At 40.7% G+C, this 13738-nt stretch overlaps 1 protein-coding gene across 1 annotated transcript in view; it reads right to left on the reverse strand.

Annotated features, from left to right (window-relative positions):
* tbx5a (T-box transcription factor 5a) overlaps nucleotides 1–3062 on the reverse strand; it is a 28145-nt gene extending 25083 nt beyond the window's left edge. Inside the window, exon 1 of the mRNA XM_037118302.1 lies at nucleotides 2926–3062. The gene's annotated coding sequence lies outside the window, so the exon portion shown is untranslated. The remainder of the gene's footprint in view (nucleotides 1–2925) is intronic.
* Nucleotides 3063–13738: the final 10676 nt, after the last annotated feature.

Below are 13738 nucleotides of genomic sequence, written 5' to 3' on the forward strand. Positions count from 1 at the left end.
ACAAAAACAGTCAATTCCGTTTGAAGCCAAACTTTACTTGATAGCAAACTTTTTTGCAAACCTGCACTTTTTGCCATCATTAAGAATAAAAACGGATGTGGTCTACTGAAGGGGCCGAAAGAAAACGAAGCTAACCGAGGCTCTGAAATCAGTCTCGTAATATATTTGAAAAGTTTGCTGAGGTATGAAGACCTAACAAATCTCTCTCTCTAACTCTCTCTCTCTCACTCTCTCCCTCACACACACACACACACACACACACACACACACAGACACACACGCGCGCGCGCACGGTCACGAACAAACGCGCAGCTGCAAACCAACTTCCGAGTGCGCGCCTCTCCATTACTGTACCAACACAAATGAGCGCAGACTTTGCAGAAGTTGGACAAGACTACAGAGAACTCCTGCACCGGACTGAGGTTGTTTTCATATATGAGCGTCTGGGCCTTAAAAACTGGCCCAAGATCAGTGAACACGTGTGATTATCGGAGCTCTAATTTGTCCTACATTTCTGTGTTATTGTAGGATAATACCTAATAGTTACATAAATCTTGCTGTTAATTGAAAATAATAAAAAGGAAAAAGTAAGTTTGTATAAAAGAGAGAAAAAAAAGAGAATCAGTCAGATTCAGAGTTTGTATTGCGCAACAATTAAAAACAGTCAAAACTATTTTAGTGCCGGAATGAGATATTAATCTCACCAAAGTAAACCTTTTCTGAGACGCTTTCAGATCAATATAATGTCAAGTTAAAATCCAGTCCGGTGCTAGAAAATTGATTTCTACTCAAACCAACAAGTCCCAGCAAGTTTGTGCCTCACATCCTGAACCTTCGTCGTATTTCTTTGGTTTCCTACTAATCGACACTAAAAGTCATCAGGAAATGTATTCATCAAAGCTTTTAGGTGGAAAAATATCCAAACAGCCACATAGCCGACGAAAAAAAGAGGAGAAAATAAAAAGCTGTCTTCCATAAAAGGAACTGATTAGAGCTCAACAGTGAAACTCATTATTTAAAAGGATCGGACCACGTGGAAATGAATAGCAGGCCTAATGAGAAAGCAAAGGAGGAAGGAGGAAAAAAAAAAAAACGGTTCAACAAGCCCCAAATGTTTTGATCATTTCAAACAGTTAAAGGCAAGAGCTCACAAACAGATGACGTGGACCAAAACTTCACCCGCTGTAATGAACTCGCAGCCGCCAACAAGAGGCGCGTTAACGGTGCGTCACAGCCATTACATCCAGGTTAGAATAATAATAAAAAAACCTTAAACATTTAATTATTAAATCCGTACATGCGGCAATTTTGGACACTGGAAAAAAAAAAACAAATGGACACAGTTATCGAGGTATGAAATATTAAACGTGGTCTCATCACTTGTGCGTTTGTCGAAATGAGCCTCAGGTATGGTAAATAAATTCTGTCCGAACAGGTAAATGATGATTCATAAATATAATAAAAAAATAACATAAATAATAAACCGAGATTAATTCGTGTGAGCTACTGTTTTCTAATATATATATATATATATATATATATATATATATATATATATATATATATATATATATATGTACACACACACATGAAAGAACAAGAAGAATGAGTGGTTAATTAACACAAATAGTGGAATTAAATCGGACTTGTTAAGGATTTGTTAAAGTCCAGCTGCGACACGAACATTTAACGTGGCACGTTCAGTATTACGCAAAATAATTCTAATGAAGTATTCAAGTGAAAGTTAAATACATTGAAATAAAAAAGAGTAGATTTTTGGTTGCATTCATTTTAAAGTCACGTAAAAAGTGTCATGCACGTCACAAACAACTTTGGTAAAATGCTTCATTGTGAGATCATGTGATTATATTAATTATATTTTATAAACCTACCTAAACACATGAGATGTAATGCTCCTCATAAAACTATAAAAATGTAAATAAACTGGCACTATGAAGTAAAACCGGAATGAAAATTTAATCAAAGAAATAGAAGACACATTAATGGCCCTGCAAAGCCGCAGAGGTCCACGTGTTATGTGGTAAATAGCATTATAAACTCCAGGCATTCAATTCACATTATAACATCTTCACTCCAGATAACACAACACATGCCGGACATGTGCAGCTCCTTCACAAACTCTAAACAATTAAAAATATAAATTAAACTGCAGACAACAGAAATGTAGTTTTTATCACTTGAAAGAAAAAGCTGAGGGGGCGTAAAAAAGTCTACTGCCGCTGAAGTTCAGCAGGACCAAATCATTATGTAAAAAGAACTTTTAGTGTGTTGTAAAGCAACAATTATGTAACTGATGAAAAAGAAGGACAGAGGACAGTTTTTCTCCACACTGAGGCAGAATACAGCGAGCCCTTTAAAGAGCCAGTTTATGAATACTGTTAAGTACATAAAACCTGTCCTCACTTCTAAAAAAAAAAAAAAATCTCGACGTCTTGCGTGACTGTGCCGGCCAATTAGTATTTACCCTGAGACATAAAATCTAAATACAGCCTGGAAGACATACAATGCATCAACCACAAAAGTCAGCGAGCTACAGTATGCTGACCGGTGGCATCTAAACGGCCTCACCGCTGCTTCTAACATAGACTGTAAATCTGCAGCATTCAGATCAAACTGCTGGATGTCTCAAGCCTGTTCCTGTTATACCTTCAAAAAACAGGCATACTGCCAGTGACCAGACACACTGTGTGGCAGGAACAGCTCCTGTTAAACAACTACAAATCCCCACTCAGGTGTCAAAACTTTGAGACACATGTAGTTTTTGAAAAAAGGTGATAAAGCTGCAGGGCTATGAGAAAAACAACTGGTGTTTGTGTGAACTGCATGCTGGAAAAACACACACACACACACACACACACACACACACACACACACACACGCAGGGGTTAAACACATCCTCCCTACCTCCTGGCTGTCCAGCACTATTGAGTGTGTGGTCTGATGTTACCGCTTGTTTAGAAGCCGCTTAAAGTCTGCTGAGACTTGAGCAGACGGGCAGGTGAAAGCGCTGGTGTGGCTAACCACCGGTGCAGCCAGGACTCCTGGATCAGGGGAGGGGAGCCTGCCCAGATGCTCCGCTCGAAAGACCAGCTGTGAGGTTTGCGGCTGAAAACCCATCCGCAGTTTTCGGCTCTCAGGAGCCGAGCCAGAGGAAAGAGGGAAGAGGGAAGAGGGAAGAAGGAGAGAAGGAAAACAAAAGCTGCAGAATTGCATTTTTTTTTTTTTTTTTTTTGGTGGGGTTAGATCTTTTCCAGGTGGCACTGAGGAGTCCCCCTCAAGTATGAGACTGGAATCTCTTCATTTCAAAGATGTGTAAATATAGTCATTCCTGTGTGCAGTGTGTTTTCATTTGCACTCCCCAGTATTAATGGGTCTAACACAAGCACGGAGAGGATTTTATGACCAATTTCTGAAAAGGTAAACAAAGGAATATTATGACTCATTCTGGTTGCGGATAAAGTTCTGTTGCTTATGAATAGTCAGCACTCGGCTGTTTGTATATCCAGCAAACATTCCACTGTCAGATGGGGAGGACAGATGCTACTCGAGAGATAGCAGAGGCTGAATTCTCATGTACAGACTGCACCTTTAATGTCCGGCCAGCTGATCTAAAATAAACTCAAACTGCCAGAGCATTTAATCTGGCATATAGCTCCTGTCTTAACCGGCAGAGTTACATGACTCCTGAAGGGCACAAAACTGAGCATTGTGACAGCAAAAGCAATGCATGTGAGGTTACTTTAACGACTCGGAGGTGGCGTACGTTGATTGATGCTGGTGGAGGTGAACAAACACTCCCGTTCAGCCACCACCATCCTCCCCTGTCTTTCAGTTTCTCTATATAAAGAGCTGTAAACACCCTTCTAATCCAGTATGGTTTCACCCTGCATGGCCACACATGGGCCTGTGGTCGGCCCCCCACCCCAACCCCCTCAGCCAGCTCCTCCGATGCCGACCTCGTGAGCGAGTTTACCCTTGTTCCACTAGAAAAGGCAATGATAAGGTATCTGGGCCTCAAAGGTATATCGTGTGTACGCAGATGAACACACACACACACAGGCACACACACACACATATTCTGCTTTCACAACCTGAGCCGGGCTGTGGGCTCTGGGTTGGTGGTGGTGGTGGTGGTGGGTTGGTGGCGGTGGGCTCGGGGCTGACACGTTTCTGCTAACAATCACATCACACACAAGGACCCACATTCCAACTTCCTGATGACCCCCCCACCCCCCCACCAGCCTCCACCTCCAACCTGTTTCCCTGGGCTACCTCACAGCCGTCCTCCTCCCCCATCAGGTTTTGGTGGAGCTGTGCAGTCGTACGTGGTCAAGTTTACTGGACTTAGAGGAACAGAGTTATTCATGGCAATGTTTGCAGAAAAACAAAAATGACAGTGATAGTACAAAAAATATCCAAAAATGTTGAATTATTCATGATAGGAATGATCTATTGTTGGTCCAAATGTTGGAATATTGTAGATCATAAGTCATTAGAATTAATAGAATCACAGCACATCTGGATCTAGTTCATGTTGACATATTGGCCAGTCAGTTAAAGTGAAGGACGTGCATGTGTGGCTGCATGTTATACTACATATCATGTCCTCTGCTGCTCTCTAGTGGTACTTCTGTTACAGTTCACTGTTGACATGACTACCCATTGAAGAAAAATGTTTACTCAGTGTAAAAAAAGAAGAAAAGAACTGTAAGATTAAAAGTTGAATTATATAAGTGGTATAGTTTGATGGGTCCTGGCCTAAATGGCAGCACAGTGTCCAGATAATTCAAGGCCACAAAATACAACACAGTTCTTACCCTTAGCACTTAAATCATTGCACTTACAGTGCTCAGTGTAAATGAGTACACCCCCTTCGAAAAGTAATATTTTAAACAATATCTCAATGCACACAGAAACAATTTCCAAAATGTTGACAAGACTAAATTTTATATACCATCTGTTTAACTTTTAACATGAAAGTAAGGTTAATAATCTTACTTAGAGAACAAACTTTTCAGTTTTACTCAAATTAGGGTGATACAAAAATGAGTACACCCCACTGAATGTCTCTGGAGCAAGGCTAAATTTTAGACTACAAATGTCTAATTTAACAATAATCAACCACAGGTTAGTCTAATTATTCATTACACAGGTGTCCAGCAAACAGTTGACTATAAAAAGCGTGTAGAAAACCTCTTCCCATTTCATGTTGTTAGCAATGGCACCACATGGAAGAGAAATGTCTCAAGACCTGCAAAAGAAAATAATTTCTTTACACCACAAAGGTGAAGGCTACAAGAAGATCAGCAAAGCTTTACTTATCAGTCAGAATACTGTAGCAAAAGTGGTACAAAAACTTAAAAAAGATGGAACTGCAACCATCTCACAGAGACGTCCAGGTCGTCAACGAACTTAACACCTCGACAGGAGCGTCTTCTGATGAGAAGGGTCGAAGGAAATCGGCATGCATTTTCACTGCAGTTATCCAAGGAAGTAGAAAGCCAAACTGGGGTGACTATTTCCCGTGACACAATACGGCGTACACTGCAGAGGAATGGCATGCATGGGTGCCGTCCCCGACGGAAGCCTCTCCTAAAGCCCAGGCACAAAAAAGCCCTCCTAAAGTTTGCCAAGGCCCATGCTGACAAAGATGAAGACTACTGGGACTCTATACTTCGGAGTGATGAGACCAAGATAGGACTCAGGTCAGATTTGCCGTGACAGTCCAACGGATGTGACTTCACACATACTTTTGAGTGCCGCTCTCCACGTTAGTCTGTATTTATGTGAAGATGCATCTGTGTGAAATCTTGTAATCACTTTATTCTCTCTATTTTCACATAATTTGAAATTTGCATAATTACATGAAATGTTATTTTTTGTGGACAAAGGGGAGGTTAGCTGTTGTGCTCCAGCATTTAATGATCCTTCATATATATATATATATATATATATATATATATATATATATATATATATATATATATATATATATATAAGCTTTGAGGGTTTATGACACATGAATAAGTAAAATCTGGATTACTAAATATTCATGTCAGTAAATACAAAGACTGATCATGTTATGTGTCTGGGGATGGAACTAAACCCTCAAACCTGGTGGCTAATATAAACCTTCATATCACACAGTCACGTTGGATGGTATATGCAGTATATGAGCCTTCAGAACACAAAGATAAGTCCGGAGACACTGACATAGACTCCAGCACAGACGCAGACTGCCAGCCACCTACGGAGCTGCGGTAATGAGTATGGGAATCATGTGGTGTGGTCTGCTCCAGCCATGGCCACATCCACAGACCCCGGGGGCCTGTGGGCCATCATGTCTCACTTCGGTGAGGTCAAAGCAGCTTCAACTCTGACATCTTCAAATGCACAAATTATGACTCTGTCAAATCCAGAAATTATGAATTAGGTATTTCCTTTGCCGCATTTGAGTCTTTGGTATGTCCAGGAACAGCCCTGAATCCCGGGGCAGTTACTCTGAGGCTCATAAACGGGATGAAACACGCTGTAGATAAAAGCCCAGCCTCGGTAAGCCTCAGTGTACATCTGTTTTGAGGCTTCCTAAATACACTCGGGAGAAAACTGAGTGGAGAATTGGGCCAGATCTGGTCTTATATAAACATATTGTTTTGTATGATACAGAAAATGATGTAATAGCCATGTGCAAGAATTTCTTGACAGGAAAAACTAAAAATAATTTTTACCTCTTTCACCTGAAGTAGTTTTTAGAGAGATACAGTACAGTTTTGTGGTACTGCAATTAGTTGTTGACCTCATATGTTATATAAATGTAGACAAATGACTTGCAATGTCACATTTAGCAGGCAAAAGAATTTCTTCATATTTGAGTCATTGTGGGAAATGAGAAAATTGAGAAACAAGCTGTGTGTTAAGGGAAAAATGGAAGTGAATGTGGACAATTGTTGGGCCAATGTAGCTATGTGACTGTAAATGCACACACAGTATACTGAATGTCAAAAATGTTTGAATTTCTTAAGCTAAAATCTGATATGGAATCCAGAAAAAAAACAACATATTATTTCAGGGGGTTCGACATTAGTAACATTAAAAATGCTTTTTTTCCCCTCATAAGTGTGATGGAAAACAGCCAGTCTGTAAGTATTAGTTGTAGAGTGTGGTGCAGTTATGATGCCTTCAAATAGGCCATGACAGATGTTAGACATGGGGTCAGGGTTACAGGTAAAGGGTTAAGAAGAGTTGCTACACTTGTTAGCAAAATTGTGAAATCTAAAAAACAGGAAAAGGTGCAATTTTAGAAAAGTTATTTGTTGGACTTCACTGTAAAGAATTTCACTATAAAAACAGTAAAATACTTGCAGCAGGGACGCCAGTATTTTACTGTTATTTTACAATGCAAATACTGTTATTTATTGTAACATTATATGTTTGGATTACAGTATATGACTGTAGAATAACGGTGGATGCTGTGGTTATTTTACAGCGCATCTACCGAAATTTAACAGTATAATACCGTTTTTTTGGATTACAGTACATGATGGTAGGATAACTAGGTTATGGCAATTTTACAGTGCATCTTAGAGGTAAGATCTTTAGCCCGAGCCCGAGCCCGACCCGGCCCGAAATTCGGGTCGGGTCGGGCCTAAAATGTCAATCATTACGTTCGGGTCGGGTCGGGCTCGGGCTTCTCTCTCGCTGACTTTTTTTTAAATAAATATATGTTTATAAAAATGTATACTAAAACGATGTGTGGATACTAAACTAAGGAATACTTGTTGTAAATAAATAATTTGGATAAAACAGAGAAGGCGGCGCTGTAAGGTATTTGCTATATAACTACTACTTAACAGGAGGCGCAGAGCAAGAGCACGCTTTGCGCACGGCTTTGCGGACATTTCGTGAACGTAAAATACTATGGGATAAATTGAAATTTCGGGTTTGCTTCGGGCTCGGGCCTGCAAATCAAGTTAATTGGTCGGGCTCGGGCTGGGTCGGGCTTTAATGCCTGCGGGCCTGGGTCGGGTCGGGCTGGATTTTTTAGGCCCGATCTTACCTCTAGTGCATCTACCATAATTTATTTAACAGTATATTACCACATTTTCAGTATATTACCACATTATACTTACAGTATAGTACAGTAAAAGAAGTGTAGGTTATGGTAATTTTACAGTATATGCCAGTGTGTTTTAAAATCTCTTATTTTTGGGATTAAAGAATAATCCATGTTTGTGTCGTCTCTTACTGTAGGTTGATATATAACCACTTCAGCTAAAGTCCTGTGTCCCTGCCTGCTGTGTCTTGCTGTCCTCGGAGTGATATCTTCATTGGTGACTGCTGAACTGTGTCGCCGTCTTAAAACTGACCTCAATTTGTCTTGGAGGCTGTGTTCAGTCACATTTAGGTGTCCATACATGTCCACCCCCACGCTGCCAAGTCAAGTTGAGCTGGGCCCCACCTTTCATTGATACTGATTGGCGTTTACAGTGGCCAGTAGTGCTGAATGTGCATTAAGTCCCACTCGGAGAGGATGGTGGCTAGTTTGATGTAAGGGAATGTAGTACCAAGGGAACCAAAAGGGACTTGATTGTTAGGAATCTATTGTCTATGGTGGAAAATTGATTCAGGAAATATTAACAAATTAGACCCCAAATACATGCATACCTGAAGCAAGTTTTAAAGCTTAGGGTTATGTGGCTCTCTTTTAACATGCCTAGATTAACACTGTAACTTACGCTGCACATGTAATACTACAGGAACCCACATACATGTTGCTTCCAGTAATATAAACACTTACCGGGGGCACAGCAACTGCATACCACTACAGATTGTGTTTTTCTGTTTATTCTGCCTAACATGCTGCAAAATTCAATTTACACAGCTGTTATTGTAGCTAATAGAGCACTTATTAGAAAATTTGTGAATAAAGGCTACAAGTGAAACTTAATCCCAGTATTCACCTGTGTCTCATCTGCCGCATATTTGTGAGTTACTTGCTTACTTTACCTCCACTCAAAAATATTTTGTGGCAGAAGTAGTATTTATAGTTTGGCTTGTTCAGCTAACTAACATTAAGCTAGTTGGATGTCTGTGTAGCTAACGTTAGTGTCGATGTTGGTCAGTACTGTCATATTTTGTTGCCTTTCTGCTTAAATGTGTAAGATTGTAAGATTTTCTTTGTTGCTAATGTTAGATACCATGGTCTTGTCATCGCTTGCATCTATTCCATTGCTTCTCAAAACAATGTTTAAAGGACGACTGAGTACAAGGATATACAATGTCATCACACCATACACGGAGACTCACGTACTCACTAGTCTATCTTCAAAAGTCAACTTTAGCATCGTAAGATCGTTTCCACATACTTATGTGTGCGGAGGCGCGTCAAAGGTAAGTCCATTTATTTCTGTGGCAATCTCTGCAATATCTGAGAGTTTGTTAAAAGATGTAACTTTTGCCATGGATGTCATGTTCTTCTCCCTTTGGTGCTCCAACCTCATGTTCCACACATAGGGGACAGAATTAGTCTTTCTGTCATGGAAAAAAGGTAGTTTCTCTACGTCTGTATAGAAGTGCGTTTTCTTGCATTTGACTCTTGGGGCATTATTTGTAAATTTACGGACCCATGGACACCAGTCATGTATAGGGAAACCGGGTGTTGGTGGTGATGTTGACGTCATGCGACCGCAGTGTAGTTTAACACCTTAGCTTGTGATGATTTTATCAAGGCTTAAAACAATCCTGAAAGTGGTGTTAAGAGATAATCTTGCTGAACAGAACAAGTAACATACACTTTTGTTCATACACGTTTGCCACAGAGCTTATTTTCTGCAATTATCAAAAATAGAATAAAAAAATAAGATAGACCTCATGAGGACAGAACCAGGGCGATGCAAACCACTGGGTTAGCCTTAAAAAATACGTCATCCCTACAGAGCTCTATTGTTGTGGGTTGATCAGAAGTAGCTATATTTAATATTTATTAGAGAACCTTTTTCTTTTCCTACCTGTTTGCCCCCTTATGTTCCCTCACCTGCTCCTTCCCTGTGTGTGCTTGTGGCGTGGTTTGCCACTGAGGCAAAGACATGCACCTGAGCTTTAAATTTGTCAACAGTCACTACAGAACCCTGGTCTCAACTTCATGTGAAGATGTCTTAGTTTGACGCTGTTTGTGCTTGCCTCGTATACAGATTTCTCAGCCATCTCTCTCTGCTCAGCCTTCAGCTCCATTGTCCTCTGTAGCTATGGGCCTTTATTGTTAAAATAAACCTTTTCAATTTTCACAAATCCTCACTCTCTGCTTCTGGGCCCACCAGTTCCAAAACCTAACACCTAAATTGCACCAGATCCGTGATGGGTCCCTCTCTGCTCTGTCATGGCAGTGGAGTTGATAGGTTTTTACTTATACCTATGTGTGTGCACTCCGTGTTGGTGCCAGCACAAAAATCTTCAAAAACAGACAAATCCAAGCACTTCTTCAATCCTTCAGTGTATGACACATACATATAACTCTTGTCCCATGTGATTCTTTAATCATCTTGGGAACTGCTTGGTCTCACAACTCCAGCTGTATACGGCAGTGCTGTGCCGTGCTGCACTCAAAATAGAGCCATTGGGGGTTGCAGGGTGACGAGCATGGAGCAAAACTGTACCGGAGCCGTTCCGCGACGCGCATGAACCCAGCGGAATTCCCAGGTAACAGAGGATTTTCCTTCATCATTTATAAGGATATGAACACACTTTAATCTGATGATAATCATACTTGTGGAAAGTACATTGTCTGTGTTTTAAACTCATTCATTACTGAATATATTTATATATATAATCAAATATATAAATACAGTTGATTGCTGAAACCAATTTGCCATGGGGGAAACTATCAATACTATTGCTCCCAGGATTCCAGGGACACTTATACCCCTCAGCATTAAGGTAGCGATTCTTCGGAGGGCAGATTAAACTATGTACAGAAAATTGTTCACGCTGTACTTTTTTCTTAACTTCTACCATTTCTTAGCTGCTTGAGCTGTTGTAAGGTCGTTCTCCAATCCTGTCTCTTCCATGACCAAGCTGTTGAAGGTCTGTCAAAGTTGAAGGTCTGTTGTATTATGTTGGGATAGAATGCTAAGAAATGACAGACATTTACAAGGCAACAGTACTAGATGACAAACACACACACACACACACACACACACACACACACACACACACACACAGGTTTTTATTACATTGTATAAAATCTTGCAGCATTTTATGCTAAATGGCTTTGATATGATTTTTAATGTATAACTTTATCACTGTCCAGCTCTATTTTAATACAGGCAACACACTCAGTCCTTCATCATCCTTTACAATACTATGTGACAGCTATTACCCTAGATTCCACCAGATACGTGTCCGCTGTATTACGTATCTGCCACGCTAGTAGAGCTGAAAGGTTTCACTTCAGTCTATGTGTTAACTGCGTATCTGCTCTGCCCCAGCTCCGGCAGTTTGGAGCCCTCCGGCACAAATACGCAGGACTTTCATTCGTGGCAGATTCCGGAGCACGATGCAGCAATTTAGCTAGATTTAGAAACTTGTGTATTACCTTGAAGACATTGTGGCTGTCACCTCCCCATCCTCCACCCCTGATCAGGTCTGCAGTGGTATGAGAAACTGTGTAACACAAATAAAAGGTTAAATTGACACACTAAATCATTTGATAAAGCCTTACATAAATGCACAACTTTCAAAATGGTGAGGACCTGAATGCAGATGCAGGGGCCGATAGGCAGATCAAGAAAAAGTGCGCTTCATTAAAATAAAACTGGATACCAAAGTCCAAACTCCAAACAACAAAAGACAGGAAAGCCTGATAAACTAAAGAGAAACACACACATGACAAACGCCTTGGGGAAACACATAGGGGAAGACAGGGAACAAACAGGGCAGGGAACAGATGCTGGTGATACAGGATGACAACAGAAATGAACCAAGAAAGAGTGAGGGAACAACACAGGCTTGAATACACAGGTGTACCTACAAACGGTGCGGGAAAAGAGACAAAGAGAGGAAGTGGAAAAGAAAACATGACATACTGTATGTGCAACATAAAACAGGAAATCACGAAACTAAAAAAACACATGTGACCCATTCATCAGATGATACCAAATAAATAAAAAAAAGTTCACCCTATTATTTTTCCTTTAAGTTTTCCCATTTCGGAGCTACTTGAGTTGTGAGATCCTTCTCCAATCACATCCATCATGACCAGACCGCTGATAAAAACAAAGATATGTTATGTATTGCGATGAAATGCCTATAAAAGTTAGAACTGGATATTTACCACAGCAGCAATGATATATGACACACACGCACACACACGCACAGCAGCAGTTTTGTGTTATCTTAAAAGCAAAGAATTAAAGTTTACAAGCCGAATACTTGGTCGAAGCCTTGATCACAGTCATGTGGCCAGTGAACCGAGGCTCACATACTGTCTGCAGTTGGATAAATTGCAGCGTTTGTTCGCTCCCAGTTAGTAAACAAAATAGTGATGCTGTTGGATAAGACGGTTTAAGTCTGATGAAAGCACATTTGGAATTGATTATCTCACATCATAGGACAAACTACCACACACAGTTCTGGCTATGAATCACCAGTGAGCTATGTGTTTACAGTATAAACAGTATTTTCCCTGTAAAACTGTTGACAAGACACCCCAAACTGTAACCTGGGCCAACTATGACTCTATTATAAAAATGTTTTAACCATTCGTAAAACTTTTTCTCAAGCCAGGAAAAGCAGATTTCTTGGAATGACAATTTTGAAGCCAATTTTTAGTTGTAAAGTCTATGGGCTGAGCGGGAACTTGGCGGTGGGGCCAGTGGGGGAACCCTGCTGGGCATATCCCAGAAGTTAAATCCAGCAGCTTCAAACTTCTTTGGCATTTCCACAAGGTGCACTATTCTAATTGGCTGATTAGCGATTAGGCAGTCTTTGTGTTCAGTATCTAGTTTTAATACATCCATGGCAAAAATGCAGACTTGTGAAAAATAGGAGGAACAGGCTCGAAATGTAAGACATCTGTAAGACAACCCTAAGCCGTGCTGTGCTGAGTGATAAGGCGCCTCAAAGTCTGTGAGTCCCTGAGTGTTGACATTAGGCAAACATTTCAAACTTGTGAGAAAAATACTTGCTCATTTACACATCCAGTCATGGAGAAGCGTTAATATGTGAACATGGCAACAGCGGCGGTATCAGGCAGATGCAGCAGTCAACAGCTCCTGCAAATTTGACTGCGTTTCTGTTTTTAATCTGTTATTTTTTCAGTTTTACAGCATGTACTGCCTATGACAGAAATGAATTCCACAGCTTTGAAGAGGAAAGCACAGGTTTTGGCTCAAAAGCAGTGGACTGCCCACTGCTTCTTTTGACCATCCGCCTGCAGGACCGCCATCGGACTGAGATGAAAGAGTTCCAGGATGGGAGAACTGCTAATTCAGATTGGATTTAAGGCTGCCCTTAGGCTAATGTCTGGTTGCAGGAAAGTGAGATGGATGAAAGTGGACTCAGAAAATTGGACTGTTTGACAGCGTCTTGGATAAAGATGTTGCACTTGACGGGCCAAAGTGTCAGGCGAGGGGAGGAGGACCTTGTGTTGACGTCATTGATGCTTGGTGCTCAAACCCAGTCAAAATTAGTGGACGGAGTTTGTCTGACGTCAAACTTTTAA

This window comes from Acanthopagrus latus, chromosome 12 (genome assembly GCF_904848185.1).
Source record: "Acanthopagrus latus isolate v.2019 chromosome 12, fAcaLat1.1, whole genome shotgun sequence".
Classification (NCBI taxonomy): domain Eukaryota; kingdom Metazoa; phylum Chordata; class Actinopteri; order Spariformes; family Sparidae; genus Acanthopagrus; species Acanthopagrus latus.